The sequence below is a fragment of the Hyla sarda genome, chromosome 7 (genome assembly GCF_029499605.1).
Source record: "Hyla sarda isolate aHylSar1 chromosome 7, aHylSar1.hap1, whole genome shotgun sequence".
Taxonomy (NCBI): domain Eukaryota; kingdom Metazoa; phylum Chordata; class Amphibia; order Anura; family Hylidae; genus Hyla; species Hyla sarda.
Window position 1 is genome coordinate 227,645,774 of NC_079195.1, and position 19,527 is coordinate 227,665,300.

General features: G+C 46.3%; 1 long non-coding RNA gene across 1 annotated transcript in view; it reads left to right on the forward strand.

Annotated features, from left to right (window-relative positions):
* The first annotated feature begins 1,679 nt into the window (after window positions 1-1,679).
* The window catches only part of LOC130283445 (uncharacterized), a 33,815-nt gene continuing 15,967 nt past the window's right edge, over window positions 1,680-19,527 (forward strand). Inside the window, exon 1 of the long non-coding RNA XR_008846701.1 lies at window positions 1,680-1,802. This is a non-coding gene — a long non-coding RNA (uncharacterized LOC130283445). The remainder of the gene's footprint in view (window positions 1,803-19,527) is intronic.

Sequence of the window (19,527 nt, forward strand, 5' to 3'; positions counted from 1 at the left end):
TACATTTTTCGGCAAAAATGATACCACATCTTTATTCTGTAGGTCCATACGGTTAAAATGATCCCCTACTTATATAGGTTTGATTTTGTATCACTTCAGAAAAAAATCATGATTACATGCAGGAAAATTTATACGTTTAAAATGGTAATCTTTTGACCCCTATAACTTTTTTATTTTTCTGTGTTCAGGGCGCTATGAGGGCTCATTTTTTGCGCCGTGATCTGAAGTTTTTAGCGGTACCATGTTTGTTCTGATCAGACTTTTTGATCACTTTTTATTCACTTTTTAGTGGTATAAAAAGTGATCAAAAATGCGCTATTTTGGACTTTGGAATTTTTTGGCGCGTACGCCATTGAACGTGCGGTTTAAAAAGCGGTATATTTTTACAATTCGGACATTTCCGCACTTGGCGATACCACATATGTTTATTTTTATTTACACTGTGTTTTTTTTATTCTTGGAAATGCCGGGTGATTCAAACTTTTATTAGGGGAAGGGATAATTGAAAGGGTTAATGATTTTTTTTACACTTTTTTAATGCAATATTATAGCTCCTATAGGGGGGGGGGGCTATAATATTGCATGTACTGATCTTTAACACTGATTGATGCATCTCCATAGGAATGGATCAATCAGTGTTTTCGGCGATTGATTGCTCAAGCCTGGATCTCAGGCTTGAAGCATTCAATCGGCGATCGGACTGCAGGAAGGAAGGTAAGAAGACCTCCTCCTGTGCTACAGCTGTTCGGGATGATGCCATTATACCGCGGCGATCCCGAACAGCTCCCTGAGCTAACCGGCACATTTTACTTTCACTTTTAGCCGCGTGGCTCAGCTTTGAGCGCGCGGCTAAAGGGTTAATAGCGCGCGGCACCGCGATCAGTGCCGCGCGCTATTAGAGGCAGGTCCCGGCTTCACTATGACACCGGGCCCGCCGCGATATGATGCGGGGTCACCGTGTGACCCCGCGTTATATCGCAGGACCGGGACCCAGGACGTACTCATACGTCCTGGGTCCTTAAGAGGTTAAGGTCCAAAAAAAAGTTTGTTTTACGTGTTTGGAGTTTGTGCGACACAATTGACTAGTGCGACACAAAAAAAACGTGCGACACAAAAATAACCGACATGTGCGACAGATTAGTAAATAAGCCTGGAAAAAAAATGTAGTGATATAGAAAACACTCCACAATAAACACTCCACTTTAGTAAATGAGGGCCAATGTATCAGAATAGAAATATATCGGGTTATTAATACATTTTCATAATAATAAAGTGCGGCGCTAGGAAACCGCGTATAATCTTTGTGCTTCCATTTCAAGCCTTGATCGCCTTTGAGGGCTTAATGCGCCTCCTATGAGGCAAAGAGCGGCGCTTGAATCGAGGCGAAATCAAACATTTCTGTCCCATAGAGATAGAAGGGAAAAATCTCCAGCAAATGGGGCCCATCGGGACGGCATCAAACGTCGGCTGTTTCCAAAGCGAGATCCCCCCCCCCAGAGTTTGAAGATACAATTAAACGAATGTCTGGTTTGTTGGGTTCGTCTCACTGACAGAGGGGGCAGGGATAAAGAACAGCAGAATGGCGTAACGTGCAGGAGGGGGCGCCGCGAATCAAAGTTCACTCTGTGATCAGGAGGAATCGCTGAGAGGGCGAGGAAGGAGTAATTGGTTTAGTATTTGGAAAACATCACAGAGATTGTATTGGATAAAGCAGTGGGAGGCCTGAAAAAGAGCAACACATGGCGGCACGCTGCGGCCCCTGGTAGGAGGTCGACTCCACGCGTTTCATGCGGCTTTGACAGGTAGTGTGTTCTGGTTGTCACATAAAATCATCACAGGATAATGATGACTGAAGATGCAAGAACAGCTTAAAGGGGTACTCTGTTGCTAGACAACTTTTCCCCTATCCAAAGGATAGGGTATAAGATGTCTGATCATGGGGGTCCGGCCGTTGGGACCCTTGCGATCTCCATGCAAACACCCGGCGTTCTGAACATCATGCTAGGTTCGGGAAGCCGTGGCCGTGATGTCACGCCACGTCCCCTTGTGACATCACACCACGCCCCCTCCATTCATGTCTATGGGAGGGGGCGTGACGACCGTCACGCCCCCTCCCATAGACATGAATGGAGGGGCATGGCGTGACATCACAACCAAGGCCTCCTTGACCACCACGATCTCCGTGCAGACACCCGGCCTTCTGAACATTATGCTAGGTTCGGGAGGCCATGGTAAGGACGTCATGTCACGCCCCTTCCCATAGACATGAATGAAGAGGGCGTGGCGTGAACTCATGAGGGGGTGATACGTGAAGTCAAGACCACGGCATCCTGAAACCAGCGTTCTGAACATAATGTTCAGAACGCCAGGTGTCTGGCGGACGGACCCCCGCGATCAGACATCTCATCCCTTATCCTTTGGATAGGGGATAATATATCTAGCTTAGCAACAAAGTACCCCTTTAAATAGGTGGTCTCCATAATGTCTGCTGCCATGATAGGATTATGTTTACTCCACTGCATCATGGGAACAGGCAACAGGTGCACAATGCAACCAACATGCGATTGCAGATCTGGATGTGACTATGGTAGAAATCTGACGCCTCATAAGAGGTTTTGGGGCAGCTCTGGGTTCAAATATGACCAAGTGCAACATCTGCATGGACATCCGGAATCATTCGATGTTAAGGAAACAAATCCTAAAACATCTTAAATCCTTAGAAAGAAATCCTGGCACAAGTCTAAGAATGAGAATTATTCTTTAGATAAAAGAGGAAGAGCTACAGACCTTACCAAGAGGTAGACCTGGATCACAAAACACATGGCCCCAACTAAAAAATTTGCCAATTTCATCAACAGAAAGGATTTTACAACTCCTGAAAGACGGAAATCCAGTGTAGAGTGCAGCAGAAGATGTTGGTTGTTTCCAGCTGATACCAAAATATGGTATATGTATAAAGAAGATGGGAGGGGTATAAAAAAAAAGGAGAATATATGGGAGGAGCAAGGAAAGAAAACTTACATAAATGTGGTTTAAAAATAGAAAAGGCAACTTAGAGTGTGGGAGAAGATGTTGGTTGTTCACAGTCAGCTGTATACAAAATATGGTACAAGTATAAAGAAGATGGAAAGGATATAAAAGGAGAACATTTATGGTGAGAGCAAGGAGCAAAAACTCACATCATTATTTCTGGAAAAATAAAAATCGAACCTAGAGTGTGGTAGATGATGTTGGTTGTTCCCAGACAGCTGTGTACAAAAATATGATAGAAGTATAAAGAAAATGGGAGAACATTTATGGCGAGAGCAAGGAGAGAAAACTCACAGCAATGTTCTTGGAAAATAGAAAATGCATCTTAGAGTGTGGCAGAAGATGTTGGTTGTTCCCAGCCAGCTGTGCACAAAATATTGTACGTATAATAAGAAGACAGGAAGGATAGACAAGAAGATGATATATGGTAAGAGCCAAGAGAGAAAACTCACATCAATGTGCCTGGAAAAGAGAAAACACAACCTAGAGTGTTGCAGAAGATGTTGGTTGTTCCCAGTCAGCTGTGTTCAAAACATAGTACAAGTATAAAGAAGATGGGAAGGATATAAAGAGGAGAATATACAGAGAGGGAAAGAGAAGAAACTCAATGCAAAGTGTCTAAAAATATAGATAATGGACAACGCAACAAATGAGAAACAACTGGAGAAATGTCAATTTCATTGTGACGGAACTGTAAGAAATGGATGAATAAAATATGATTTATATATAGAAAAGCCAAAAGGGAAATAGCACTAACACTAAAGCCTTAATCAAAAAGAACAGAGTTATGGGGGCTACAAAGAAGCATACGGAATGGGAGTGATGAGTGATGTCACTGATCAGAACTTCTGTCTACAGTTACACAATATACATTTTTATCCTTGGAATCTGAGTCGAGGGGGATTCTCACAATTTGGCGATCCCGGCGGGATGTCAGGTACAGTGTGTGTCTGCGTATTGTATATTTACAATTTACCATAGATCGTTTTCATTGTCAGTTGTTAAAGGGGTACTCCGCTGCTCAGCGTTCGGAACAAACTGTTCCGAATGCAGGAGCCGGCGCCGGGAGCTCGTGACGTCATAACCCCACCCCCTCACGACGTCACACCCCGCCCCCTCAATGCAAGTCTATGGGAGGGGGCGTGGCATCGCCACGCCCCCTCCCATAGACTTGCATTGAGGTGGCGGGGTGTGATGTCATGAGGGGCCTCGGCTATAACGTCACAAGCTCCTGGTGCCGGCTCCAGTGTTCGAAACAGCTTGTTCCAAACGCTGAGCAGCGGAGTAGCCATTTAAGTGAAGAATGCTAAGGTGCTTGTAAAACAATTTGGGGTCTATGGGTTGATATTCACTGATCTGAAATGTATAAAGGTGATTCCTAAAAGAAGAAACGCGGCAGCAGGGGTGAGGTCAACCTCAGCACATCAGCAGTCAATCACTAGGGCATTAAAGCATTTATTAGATTTTTCATTATTTTTTATTACTTATTTATTAATAGAGATGAGAGAATCAGTTCATTCTGAACCGAAATTGCTTTGAATTTCCCCATATGTTTGGGATTCGTCAGAATTTTTTTGAGCAGATCCTGCCATGTTACCATTTGCTGGATGTATGTCACCTAGAGGTAAGCCGTTACTGCTTACTCTCATAACATTGGCTGGGTCAGTCAGTCTGCCAAATTTTAATGGGATATTCCAACCTTTAAAAAACCATATAATATCCTACTGGGGCAGAGGTGGGAGGTGAATAGACAAAAAAAACATACTCACCTTTCCCCAGTCCCCTGCAGCTCCCATTTGCCTCCATCTAGTCCGCCCCTTTTGGCTTCCCAGATAAGGAGGTTGGAGCAGGACCTGCCAGCTCAGCCAATCACTGGTCCAGATAGGACACCACTGCAAGTGATTGGCTGAGCCGGCAGGTTCTGCACTCTTGTCCTGGAAGCGGCAAGAAGACAGAAGATCAGGGGAGGGGACAGAGGTGAACAGGAGCTGCAGGGCATCTAGGTAGGTATAGTACCCCCTTTCCACACCCCACCACAGCAGCGTATTATAATTTTTTTTATTAAAGGTTAGAATATCCCTTTAACTCCATACCTCTAGCAGGAAGGACTCCTGTACTGGACAGGAGTCCCAGCTCTTTTATATAGTTTCCATGGTGCCCTACCATAGAGGAACAGGGAATAAAATAAAAGACAAAATAAGTCCCTGCTCAAAATTAGGAGTCCCTGCTCAAAATTAGGAGTCCCTGCTCAAAATTAGGAGTCCCTGCTCAAAAGAAGGAGCCCCTGCTCAAAAGAAGGAGTCCCTGCTCAAAAGTAGGAGTCCCTGCTCAAAAGTAGGAGTCCCTGCTCAAAAGTAGGAGTCCCTGCTCAAAAGTAGGAGTCCCTGCTCAAAAGTAGGAGTCCCTGCTCAATAGTAGGAGTCCCTGCTCAAAAGTAGGAGTCCCTGCTCAAAAGTAGGAGTCCCTGCTCAATAGTAGGAGTCCCTGCTCAATAGTAGGAGTCCCTGCTCAATAGTGGGAGTCCCTGCTCAAAAGTAGGAGTCCCTGCTCAATAGTGGGAGTCCCTGCTCAAAAGTAGGAGTCCCTGCTCAAAAGTAGGAGTCCCTGCTCAAAAGTAGGAGTCCCTGCCCAAAATAAGGAGTCCCTGCTCAATAGTAGGAGTCCCTGCTCAATAGTAGGAGTCCCTGCTCAAAATAAGGAGTCCCTGCTCAAAATAAGGAGTCCCTGCTCCTGTACGCTTACTGAGTACACTCACACGGTACACAAGCTGAGCGGCGAGGCAAACAATGTATATGACGTCACTCAGTGTATAGAAGCAGGGACTCCTGTCTTTTAAATCTGAATCTAATTCGACAGCAGTTTCGAGCGAGGAGGTGCGCTCATCTCTAGTATTTAATATCTTTTTTACATTTCATTATGACTGTTTACTTGTTTACTGTTCTATATTTTATTATCAGTCGTCCCCTATCCGTCCTTTCTGCCCCCTTCCTTTGGTAGATGGCAGCCACCATAATTCAGCTAATGCAGGTTTGTGCGCAACCCCACAGAGGGGCAGAATTGTCAGCTGCGCTACGGAAACAGTTGCCAAGCAACACCTCACATCAAAGAAACCTGCAGGTGATGAATTCGAGGAAGAACCCAAGTCAAAAAACATCTATTTTTGTAAATTCTCAAAATCATCTACTTCGTGTTTTGCAAAAAAAAAAAAAATTGCGATAAAAAAGAATGTAATTGTAAAATAAAAAGTTTAAAAATGTTTTAGAAAAGTTTTAGACAGGACTTCAGGCCTTATTTTTTCTGCACAGTTTGCTGAAGAAACAAAATCCAAATGATAAAATCCAAATGTACGTTAACATGGTCGGTGCTGAAACAGCAGAAAAATCTGCGCACCTTCCATACAAATGAGTTTATTTTCCCCAAAATTGGTTCATGAGATTAAGAAATGATTAATTCTCCGTGTCACTTCACTTTGCCTTCGCAGAAAATACATTTTCCTAATTTGGTTTTTGCTTTGTTTAGTAGACTCAGAATTTCATAAAAGTAAGAATTTTTCATGGTGTTTCCCAACCAGGTTGCCTCCAGCTGTTGCAAAACTACAACTCCCAGCATGCCCGGACAGCCAAAGGCTAGTGTTTCCCTACCAGTGTGCCTCCAGCTGTTGCAAAACTACAACTCCCAGCATGCCCGGACAGCCAAAGGCTAGTGTTTCCCTACCAGTGTGCCCCCAGTTGTTGCCAAACTACAACTCCCAGCATACTCGGACGGCCTTAGGCTAGTGTTTCCTAAACAGTGTGACTCGTGCTGTTGAAAAACTACAACTCCCAGCATGCCTGGACAACCTTAAGCCAGTGTTCCCAAACCAGTGTGCCTCCAGTTGTTGCCAAACTACAACTCCCAGCATACTCGGACGGCCTTAGGCTAGTGTTACCCTACCAGTGTGCCTCCAGCTGTTGCAAAACTACAACTCCCAGCATGCCCGGACAGCCAACGGCTGTCCGGGCATGCTGGGAGTTGTAGATTTGCAACAGATGGAGACACACTGGTTGGGAAATGTTACCCTAAGTAATTGGATTTTAAAAAGGTTTCATGCAATTACAGGGATCTAGCAGAATTCTGAATGTTGCCCTGGATGAAAAAAACATACAAGCCCAAGCCCCGAGACACAAGTTTTGTCAAGGGTCCTCATTATGATTGGTGTAGCTATAGGGGTCGCAGAGGTCGCAGTTGCAACTGGGCCCACTAAGCTGGGGGACCCAGTCACAACTGCGACCTCGGCGTCCCCTATAGATGTGCCACTGATAATGAGTACCCTTGATGTGGAAATATCAACTAATACCTCATGTTTAACATGTCTACAATTCTTTAATGCTGTTTTGCTTTGTCATTCTGCATTTTTGGTTTGTGTGCACCTATAATACTAAGTAGCTACCCCCCTCATGAATGGTAGGTGTGTGAGTAGCTGTCTATCAATTTTTTTGCACCCCATATAGCATTGTGGCTGATCTGCATCGTGATCCACCTAGGTATCAAGTCTTACAGGCAATGCGAAAAAAAAAAGTGTGCAAATTAGCTCTCCTCAGCGCCACCTATAGGTGTATATCAAAAAGCCAATTAGCTAAAACATAACTTTTTTTATAAACAGCATTAAAACCCTATTAACTATTATCACAAATACCATATGAAAATTATATAATACTCTCCAAATGAAGATGTTATAATGAGTAACCAACAGTTCTCCTGATGTACACACCTACAAATCCCGACGCGTTTCCCCATCTGATATCATACAACGGTTCATCAGGGGATCAAAGAATAATAATATACGGGTAAGGGGAAAAATACATTGACAGACAACAAGAGATACATCAGATAAATACACAGCAACAGAGGGTACGATTAGTTACAAGATGTTAAATGTACACTTAGCACTCCACATAGATCACATTGAAGTGCTGGGCAGATTGCTCGTAGTTCCTTGACTTGAACAACTTTTTAGTCCTCCCAGGGTTAGTAGATTAGTCTTGGATATTGAAAGATGAGAGAAGAAGAAACTGATGTAATCCATCATGTGTGCGAGGGAATCAAATCATCCATATCATATTATTGCTCTCCAATGCAAGTATCCAGCTATGCAAATAACCCCTCAATGTCAAAATGTGCCTCTTAAAGGGTGCCTTTCATTAAAAAAAAAAACTTTTGATGTATTATAGATTAATGTATGCAGAATAACTTTTCAATTGCATGTTATTAAAAAATATGCTTCTTTCTATTTAATTTTCCACTTTGAAAAAAATGACCACTAGGGGTCTCCCTACCAATCCTGGCCGCAAGTCCTTTTTATAGATTTCAGACTCATGCTGGAGTCCTAAATCTCAGACTGCAGCCGGGACACAGACAAGCTCAGCTGGCAGCTCTAAATCTTCTCCTCTCTGTTTACAACTGCATGTGCAGAGAGAAGAAAGATCGGAGCTCAGATAGTAAAATGAATGAGGGCATGCAGTAAGAAAGAGTCAGGAGTATGCCCTGCTGTGCTATGAGCACAGTGCTGGCTCCTGCCTGTCTGACTGACAGGCAGGGAGCAGTGCTGAGCTTGTCTGTGTCCCGGCTGCAGTCTGAGATTTAGGACTCCAACATGAGTCTGTAATCTATAAAAAGGGCTTGAAGCCTGGACTGGTAGGGAGACCCCTAGTGGTCATTTTTTGGAGAAGTGGAAAATTAAATAGAAAGAAGCATATTTTTTAATAACATGCAATTGGAAAGTTATTCTGCATACATTAATCTATAATATATCAAAAGTTGTTTTGATGAAAGGTACCCTTTAACTCAGATAAACACAACATCCTGCTTCCTCTAGTCCAGTGGTCTTCAACCTGTGGACCTCCAGATGTCGCAAAACTACAACTCCCAGCATGCCCGGACAGCCAACGGCTGTCCGGGCATGCTGGGAGTTGTAGTTTTACAACATCTGGAGGTTGGCTGTCCAGGCATGCTGGGAGTTGTAGTTTTGCAACATCTGGGAGGTCCGCAGGTTCAAGACCACTGCTTTAGTCAAATAGATATAGATGGCCCGGAGTTTATTGATTCCACCTACAGAACTATCCCTGCAAATGCAACCGATCCAAAAAGCTGCCCATTAAGATGTCTTATAACAACCTCCAACCTGTATGTACTGTAGATAACGCACATTGCAGTTGCCGATCCCCACTGCAGGTGTTATAGGTGTATATCAGCATAAGTGTGAATGCAGCTTTGGATGTGGCTGGAGTAGAAGATAAGAATTAAAGGGGTATTCCAGGAAAAAACTTTTTTATATATATCAACTGGCTCCAGAAAGTTAAACAGATTTGTAAATTACTTCTATTAAAAAATCGTAATCCTTTCAGTACTTATGAGCTTCTGAAGTTAAGGTTGTTCTTTTCTGTCTATGTGCTCTCTGATGACATGTGTCTCGGGAACCGCCCAGTTTAGAAGAGGTTTGCTATGGGGATTTGCTTCTAAACTGGGCGTTTCCCGAGACAGGTGTCATCAGAGAGCACTTAGACAGAAAAGAACAACCTTAACTTCAGAAGCTCATAAGTACTGAAAGGATTAAGAATTTTTAATAGAAGTAATTTACAAATCTGTTTAACTTTCTGGAGCCAGTTGATATATATATATATAAAAAAGTTTTTTTCCTGGAATACCCCTTTAATATGATAAGTGCATGATACAAGTCAAGTGTTTGCAAAGTCACTGAGGAGTTTATGTAGAGCCGCACTTTAATCAAGGTGTAGTCGTGTCCTATGACCTTGTGCGGAGGCAGCGAGAATATAAAGCGTCTTCTGCATTGACTGGAGAGTAAAAAAAAGAAACTTAAAGGAAATGGAGATGAGGAGCTGTCAAACCAGGTATCCTTCAGCTCTGCATAAGAAGTGGAGGAAATCAGGGCTACCATTGAATTGATGGCTGATCAGAATGCTGGAGGGGTAAACCATGCGCCGCAGCACGGGGGGGGGGGGGGGGGGGGGGGGCGGGCGGCGCCACGCTGAACTTTCAGCAGTGCAAGACGCAAGTTTTTACTATAAGGGCCTCAGAGATAGAAGAGAAAGGTCATTGGCGCCCCAATGCTGCGCCGACTTTACCCGGCAAATGTCAGCTGGCCCGGAGCTGGCGTCAGCACAAAATCCGGCCTGACCGCTTCTTTTTGGCAATGACTGCGGTAATTCCATGTTATTAAGGCATTCGGCAGAAACTTCACCCCATTGGCAGGAGCAGAACCTTGGACCGAGCCCGCGCCGTAAAGTCTGTGAGAAGTGAATATTTTATGGTAATTGGAGCATTCGGAATATGTTAGCGAAGTAGAAAAAGTTATCAATGGTAGAATGATAGGACGCAGGGAGCCGCACGATTACATCATCATGAAGAACAGCGCAGTAATACCTTGCGCCATATTTTATTCACAGAGGAATTGATCAAATAGCATCTATGAGAAACTGCGAGCAGAAATGGCGACTTTTACCCATGCGTTTTCCTGCAGGATAGATATCCCGGTATCGTATTGCATACCGTACCTTGGTTAGGGGTCCCCAAAGTCAGAGTTCCTAGAAACTGTGGGGGTCCGCTTCTTTAGTCATCCCCTAGTCACCGCTTAAATAGTTAATATTCTAGTGAATTATATGTAAATGCTGTATATTATATGTATGCTTACCTTCATAGCGTCGCAGGACCTTAGGTCATGTGATTCGGGTTAGTACTCTATGGTAGGTAAAAGGACCATTGGAGGTTCATGGGTCAGGTGATTACCCATAAGACTTTGTAAAGCTGAGTGACAAATGGTCTGGACCAATCCTAAAACGGCTATCCCCTGCCCATATGAGGGAGCTTCAGCCAATAGACGCTCTCTTGGGTTGCTGACACTTCATGAGGTCAGACCTCCGCAACTTACAACGACTGCTACTAGACCACAGACTGCCGACCTCGGCCTGAAACGAAACAGTGAGTTCTTACAAACTTCCCCGCTACTTCTAGCAAGGACCCTGGACCTAAACATAACCATAAATCCAGTGGATCTGCGCATACTAAATCCTACTAATCGAAAGAACTTACAAAAGTCCCAACCATACGTCAATCTCAGCTGCGCTGTACATAGACTTTGTTATAAGGACTGTTCCTGTTATCCCATGTTACAGAAAATCTTCAGTAAAGTTTCCGAAAGTTTTCAGCAAAGCTCTGGTTGTGGACATTGCATTTATTCTACATCTCCTTATCGCTTTTGGGAAGGGTGGCGATAGGCCAAGCATCACAGTATTAACCCACACCCTGGCGTCACGACTGACAAGAGTTAATTATACCCTTGATATCCCGCACAGCAACACCCCAACTGCCATACACCCCCCCAAGGCACCAAATATGAACCTTGTGGAAAAAGTGCAGAAACTCCATTCCCAAGGCTTTCCTGCAGGACTTCAGCCCTGTCTGTGACTTCTTGATATATTTTCTTTCACTGAACATTTTCAAGAACTCTGTTTGCCGATGAGAATAAAAAACATTCTTGACAATAAGAGGCTTTAATTTCTGCTGTTATTGAGGGTCTATGAGTCCCCTCCATTGTGCACAGCTATTTCTCATACTTTATATTTTAGGGGGTCAGGAACAGAGCAGTTTGCCAGAAGTACACACACAGGGACTTTGTTTCCCTTACTTGTCTGGCCAATCACAGCACAGCACCTACTTCTTACTGCTATGCCATCACATAGAGCTGGTGAAGGGGCACGAGCCTGAACATAATTGGGGATTATTTACACAGCACATTACTATAGATGGAATTTGAGTGGAGGAGGAGTTACTGACAAATTAGGTTTGCCAGGTGCTATGTAAGCAGAATAGAAAACAAAAACAGTACAGAAAGGAAGGGATGACACTAAGCACTGAACTGCTGCTGACAAGCTAAAGAGAAAGGGCACCTTGTATATTCAGGAGTAGATATCTACACAAGGGACAACAGCCAAGAACTTTATGTGTGGTCATAGATGAGAGGGAAACCTTGATTTACCTTTCATGGACAGTTTGGATATTCTGGAGGATGGAGACAGGCTCAGGTTTCAGGAACACACCACTGAGCAGTAGCTTAGCCCTGAAACAATTTCCTGTGTTAAAGAGGTACTCCACTGCCCCAGTGTTCAGAACAATTTGTTCCGAACACTGGGTACGGGCTGTGGAGGTTGTGATGTCACGGCCACGCTCCTCGTGACGTCATGCCACACTCCTTCAATGCAAGTCTATGGGGGGGGGGGTTGGGCAGCTGCCACACCCCCTCCCATAGACTTGCATTGAAGGAGCATGGATGTGACATCATGACCTCCGCAGCCCACAGCCAGCGTTTGAAAAAAAAAGTTCTGAACGCTGGGGCAGTGGAGTACCTATACCCCTTTAAAACGTACCTGTCAAAAAAAGAAAAAAAGTGACATGTTACTCAGGACCCAATCCTGATCATGTGCATATAATTATTATGTGTCTCGGACCTATATATCCAGAGATATAAGCATTTATCTGCTGGTGAGTTACTTTTTCATTGTGCAGGCTGGAGGGGGCGTGTCAGTCTGGGTTGGAGGGGGCGTGTCAGTCTGTCTCCCTCACAGGAGCAAGTCTGGGCAGTCAGCCAATCAGTACTCTCTACTCTGTAACCCTTTCCTCTCTGGTTTTATGCTGTGTCATGTTACACAGAGGAAGATGCTTGTAGCTTGCCTGCAGTAATCAGAAGACATTATGGTGAATTCATAACAGGATAAAATGTATAAATATAAGAATAGATCTTTATAAAATTAGTGCAAGGATTTTTTAGATAAAAGTACAGCATTTTTATGAAAACATGTTCTATCTGTTTTATCTTCTCCTAGTAAAGCTGGATGCTAATCAGCATAGCTGTCACTATGTGTGTCATTCATCTTTCACAGACTCCTGAATGTCTGATCAACTTCTTTGTCATTCAGGAGTCCGAGAAAGCTTTGACTATTTCAGCATGCTGGGAGTTGTAGTTTAGTAACAACTGAAGCTGCAATGTTTGTAAATAACTGTGTTAGAGCAGTGTTGCCTCCAGCTGTTTTAAAACTACAGCTCCCAGCATGTCCACACATCCTTTATCTGTAGTTTTGCATACACAATAGAAATCTCCTATACTGGATACCGGCATGCTTTACGGCCGGTATCCAGTATGCTGTAAAATCTAGACTAGTCTGTCTGGCTAAAAGACAGGCGACCCCTGGTGGTGGTTATTTTGAGCTTGAATTTCAGGTGACATTTTTTTTTTTTTTTAACAGGTGTATATTGTGAAATGTCATATTATAAAGAGTCCTGCAATATATGAAAAGTTTTTAACAATGACAGTGCCTCTTTAAGTCCTTGTCTCTCTGTTACTAAGAAGTGAGACTCCTAGTGGCCAAGACTTTCGAGCATTTTTTCAAGTTGAGGGATCATTTTTGGCTAATGAAGGGGTAAAAGTCTGTTAGGAAAACCCAGAAATGTACTGCCCACTTACAGTATACTTTGGAGTTCAGGACATGATAGGAGTTGTAGTTTTAGAACAGCTGGAGGGCCACACGTGAGGAATATGTATATTTGCATAAAAGGGCTATTTGTTTTTATGCAGAACAGTGCGTGGGAAGGTATGCAATGTCTTAAAGGAACATTTAACAGCTCTGTTTCTATCTTTGCAGATGACACCAAGCTTTGTAGCACGGTACAGTCTATAGAGGATGTGCATAAGTTACAAGATGACTTGGATAGACTAAGTGTCTGGGCATCCACTTGGCAAATGAGGTTCAATGTGGATAAATGTAAAGTTATGCATCTGGGTACTAATAACCTGCATGCATCGTATGTCTTAGGGGGGATTAAACTGGCAGGGTCACTGGTAGAGAAGGATCTGGGTGACTTGTAGATCACAGACTACAGAATAGCATGCAATGTCAGGCTGCTGCTTCCAAAGCCGGCAGGATATTGTCATGTATCAAAAGAGGCATGGACTCGAGGGACAGGGACATAATACTCCCTGTCACGATGCCGGCTGGCAGGTAGTGGACCCTCTGTGCCAGAGAGGGATTGGCGTGGACCGTGCTAGTGGACCGGTTCTAAGCCACTACTGGTATTCACCAGAGCCCGCCGCAAAGCGGGATGGTCTTGCTGCGGCGGTAGTGACCAGGTCGTATCCACTAGCAACGGCTCACCTCTCTGGCTGCTGAAGATAGGCGCGGTACAAGGGAGTAGGCAGAAGCAAGGTCGGACGTAGCAGAAGGTCGGGGCAGGCAGCAAGGATCGTAGTCAGGGGCAACGGCAGAAGGTCTGGAAACACTGGCAAGGGACACACAAGGAACGCTTTCACTGGCACTAAGGCAACAAGATCCGGCAAGGGAGTGCAAGGGAAGTGAGGTAATATAGGGAAGTGCACAGGTGATAACCCTAATTGGAACCACTGCGCCAATCAGCGGCGCAGTGGCCCTTTAAATCGCAGAGACCCGGCGCGCGCGCGCCCTAGGGAGCGGGGCCGCGCGCGCCGGGACAGAACAGACGGGGAGCGAGTCAGGTAGGGGAGCCGGGGTGCGCATCGCGAGCGGGCGCTACCCGCATCGCGAATCGCATCCCGGCTGGCAGCAGTATCGCAGCGCCCCGGGTCAGAGGACGTGACCGGAGCGCTGCAGCGGAGGGGGAGAAGCGAGCGCTCCGGGGAGGAGCGGGAACCCGGAGCGCTCGGCGTAACAGTACCCCCCCCCTTGGGTCTCCCCCTCTTCTTGGAGCCTGAGAACCTGAGGAGCAGACTTTTGTCAAGGATGTTGTCCTCAGGTTCCCAGGATCTCTCTTCAGGACCACAACCCTCCCAGTCTACTAAAAAAAAATTTTTCCCTCTGACCTTTTTGGCAGCCAAAATCTCCTTGACCGAGAAGACGTCCGAGGAGCCGGGAACAGGAGTGGGAGGAACAGATTTGGGAGAAAAACGGTTGAGGATGAGTGGTTTGAGAAGAGAGACGTGAAAGGCATTAGGGATACGAAGAGAAGGAGGAAGAAGAAGTTTATAAGAGACAGGATTAATTTGACACAAAATTTTGAAAGGACCAAGATAGCGTGGTCCCAACTTGTAGCTAGGGACACGGAAGCGGACATATTTAGCGGAGAGCCATACCTTGTCTCCAGGGGAAAAAACGGGGGGAGCTCTTCTTTTCTTATCCGCGAATCTCTTCATGCGTGAAGAAGTCTGTAAGAGAGAATTTTGGGTCTCTCTCCATATAATGGAAAGGTCACGAGAAATTTCATCCACAGCGGGCAGACCAGAGGGCAAGGGGGTAGGGAGGGGGGGAAGAGGGTGACGGCCGTACACCACGAAAAATGGGGATTTGGAGGAAGATTCAGAGACCCTGAAGTTATACGAGAATTCGGCCCATGGAAGGAGATCTGCCCAGTCATCCTGGCGGGAGGAAACAAAATGTCGCAAATAATCACCCAGGATCTGGTTAATTCTTTCTACTTGTCCATTGGACTGGGGATGATATGCAGAGGAAAAATTTAATTTAATCTTGAGTTGTTTACAGAGAGCTCTCCAGAATTTAGACACGAATTGGACCCCTCTATCCGAGACAATCTGCGTAGGCAACCCGTGAAGACGAAAAATGTGTACAAAAAATTGTTTAGCCAACTGAGGCGCAGAAGGAAGACCAGGAAGAGGGATGAAATGTGCCATTTTGGAGAATCGATCAACGACCACCCAAATAACGGTGTTGCCACGGGAAGGGGGTAAATCAGTAATAAAATCCATACCAATCAGAGACCAAGGCTGTTCGGGGACAGGCAGAGGATGAAGAAAACCAGCGGGCTTCTGGCGAGGAGTCTTATCCCGGGCACAGATAGTGCAGGCTCGCACAAAGTCCCCAACGTCCGTCTCCAGAGTCGGCCACCAATAGAAGCGGGAGATGAGTTGCACAGATTTCTTGATGCCCGCATGACCTGCGAGATGGGAGGAGTGACCCCATTTGAGGATTCCGAGGCGTTGGCGTGGAGAAACAAAGGTCTTTCCTGGAGGAGTCTGCCTGATGGAGGCAGGAGAAGTGGAGATCAGGCAGTCAGGTGGAATGATGTGTTGCGGAGGGAGATCAACTTCTGAGGCATCCGAGGAACGAGAGAGAGCATCGGCCCTAATGTTCTTATCGGCAGGACGAAAGTGAATCTCAAAATTAAATCGGGCAAAGAACAGAGACCACCGGGCCTGGCGAGGATTCAGCCGTTGGGCCGACTGGAGGTAGGAGAGGTTCTTGTGGTCGGTGTAGATAATGACAGGAAATCTTGATCCCTCCAGCAGATGCCTCCATTCCTCAAGTGCTAATTTAATGGCTAGAAGCTCTCGATCCCCGATGGAGTAGTTCCTCTCCGCTGGAGAGAAGGTCCTAGAGAAAAAACCACAAGTGACAGCATGCCCGGAAGAATTTTTTTGTAGAAGAACAGCTCCAGCTCCTACTGAGGAGGCATCAACCTCCAATAGGAAGGGTTTGGAAGGGTCAGGTCTGGAGAGCACGGGAGCCGAAGAAAAGGCAGACTTGAGTCGTTTAAAGGAGTCCTCTGCTTGAGGAGGCCAAGACTTGGGATCAGCATTTTTCTTGGTTAAAGCCACGATAGGAGCCACAATGGTAGAAAAATGTGGAATAAATTGCCTGTAATAATTGGCGAACCCCAAAAAGCGTTGGATAGCACGGAGTCCGGAGGGGCGTGGCCAATTTAAGACGGCAGAGAGTTTGTCTGGATCCATCTGTAGTCCCTGGCCAGAGACCAAATATCCTAGAAAAGGAAGAGATTGGCATTCAAACAGACATTTCTCAATTTTGGCATAGAGTTGGTTATCACGAAGTCTCTGAAGAACCATACGGACATGCTGGCGGTGTTCTTCTAGATTGGCAGAAAAAATTAGGATATCGTCCAGATATACCACAACACAGGAGTATAACAGATCACGAAAAATTTCATTGACAAAGTCTTGGAAGACGGCAGGGGCATTGCACAGTCCAAAGGGCATGACCAGATACTCAAAGTGTCCATCTCTGGTGTTAAATGCCGTTTTCCACTCGTCCCCCTCTCTGATGCGGATGAGGTTATAGGCGCCTCTTAAGTCCAATTTAGTGAAGATGTGGGCACCTTGGAGGCGGTCAAAGAGTTCAGAGATGAGGGGTAAGGGGTAGCGGTTCTTAACCGTGATTTTATTAAGACCGCGGTAGTCAATGCAAGGACGTAGGGAGCCATCTTTTTTGGACACAAAGAAAAATCCGGCTCCGGCAGGAGAGGAGGATTTACGGATAAAGCCCTTTTTTAGATTCTCCTGGACGTATTCAGACATGGCAAGAGTCTCTGGGGCAGAGAGAGGATAAATTCTGCCCCGGGGTGGAGTAGTACCCGGGAGGAGGTCGATAGGGCAATCATAAGGCCTGTGAGGAGGTAGAGTCTCAGCTTGTTTTTTGCAGAAAACATCCGCGAAGTCCATATAGGCCTTAGGGAGACCGGTTACTGGAGGAACCACAGAGTTACGGCAAGGGTTATTGGGAACCGGTTTTAGACAGTTCTTGGAACAAGAGGACCCCCAACTCTTGATCTCCCCAGTGGACCAATCCAGGGTTGGGGAATGAAGTTGAAGCCAGGGAAGTCCAAGGAGAATCTCCGAGGTGCAATTGGGGAGGACCAAAAGTTCAATCCTCTCATGATGAGATCCGATGCTCATAAGAAGGGGCTCCGTGCGGAAACGTATGGCACAGTCCAATCTTTCATTATTTACACAATTGATGTAGAGGGGTCTGGCGAGACTGGTCACTGGGATGTTGAACCTGTTGACGAGAGAGGCCAAAATAAAATTTCCTGCAGATCCAGAGTCCAAGAAGGCCACTGTAGAGAAGGAGAAGGCAGAGGCAGACATCCGCACAGGCACAGTAAGACGTGGAGAAGCAGAGTAGACATCAAGGACTGTCTCACCTTTGTGCGGAGTCAGCGTACGTCTTTCCAGGCGGGGAGGACGGATAGGACAATCCCTCAGGAAGTGTTCGGTACTAGCACAGTACAGGCAGAGGTTCTCCATACGGCGTCGTGTCCTCTCTTGAGGTGTCAGGCGAGACCGGTCGACCTGCATAGCCTCCACGGCGGGAGGCACAGGAACAGATTGCAGGGTACCAGAGGAGAGAGGAGCCGAGGAGACGAAACGCCTCGTGCGAACAGAGTCCATATCTTGACGGAGTTCCTGACGCCTTTCAGAAAAACGCATGTCAATGCGAGTGGCTAGGTGAATAAGTTCATGTAAATTAGCAGGAATTTCTCGTGCGGCCAGAACATCTTTAATGTTGCTGGATAGGCCTTTTTTGAAGGTCGCGCAGAGGGCCTCATTATTCCAGGACAATTCTGAAGCAAGTGTACGGAATTGTACGGCATACTCGCCAACGGAAGAATTACCCTGGACCAGGTTCAACAGGGCAGTCTCAGCAGAAGAGGCTCGGGCAGGTTCCTCAAAGACACTTCGGATTTCCGAGAAGAAGGAGTGTACAGAGGCAGTGACGGGGTCATTGCGGTCCCAGAGCGGTGTGGCCCATGACAGGGCTTTTCCGGACAGAAGACTGACTACGAAAGCCACCTTAGACCTTTCAGTGGGAAACAGGTCCGACATCATCTCCAGATGCAGGGAACATTGGGAAAGGAAGCCACGGCAAAACTTAGAGTCCCCATCAAATTTATCCGGCAAGGATAAGCGTATCCCAGGAGCGGCCACTCGCTGCGGAGGAGGTGCAGGAGCTGGCGGAGGAGATGACTGCTGAAGCTGTGGTAGCAACTGTTGTAGCATAACGGTCAGTTGAGACAGCTGTTGGCCTTGTTGCGCAATCTGTTGTGACTGCTGGGCGACCACCGTGGTGAGGTCAGCGACAACTGGCAGAGGAACTTCAGCGGGATCCATGGCCGGATCTACTGTCACGATGCCGGCTGGCAGGTAGTGGACCCTCTGTGCCAGAGAGGGATTGGCGTGGACCGTGCTAGTGGACCGGTTCTAAGCCACTACTGGTATTCACCAGAGCCCGCCGCAAAGCGGGATGGTCTTGCTGCGGCGGTAGTGACCAGGTCGTATCCACTAGCAACGGCTCACCTCTCTGGCTGCTGAAGATAGGCGCGGTACAAGGGAGTAGGCAGAAGCAAGGTCGGACGTAGCAGAAGGTCGGGGCAGGCAGCAAGGATCGTAGTCAGGGGCAACGGCAGAAGGTCTGGAAACACTGGCAAGGGACACACAAGGAACGCTTTCACTGGCACTAAGGCAACAAGATCCGGCAAGGGAGTGCAAGGGAAGTGAGGTAATATAGGGAAGTGCACAGGTGATAACCCTAATTGGAACCACTGCGCCAATCAGCGGCGCAGTGGCCCTTTAAATCGCAGAGACCCGGCGCGCGCGCGCCCTAGGGAGCGGGGCCGCGCGCGCCGGGACAGAACAGACGGGGAGCGAGTCAGGTAGGGGAGCCGGGG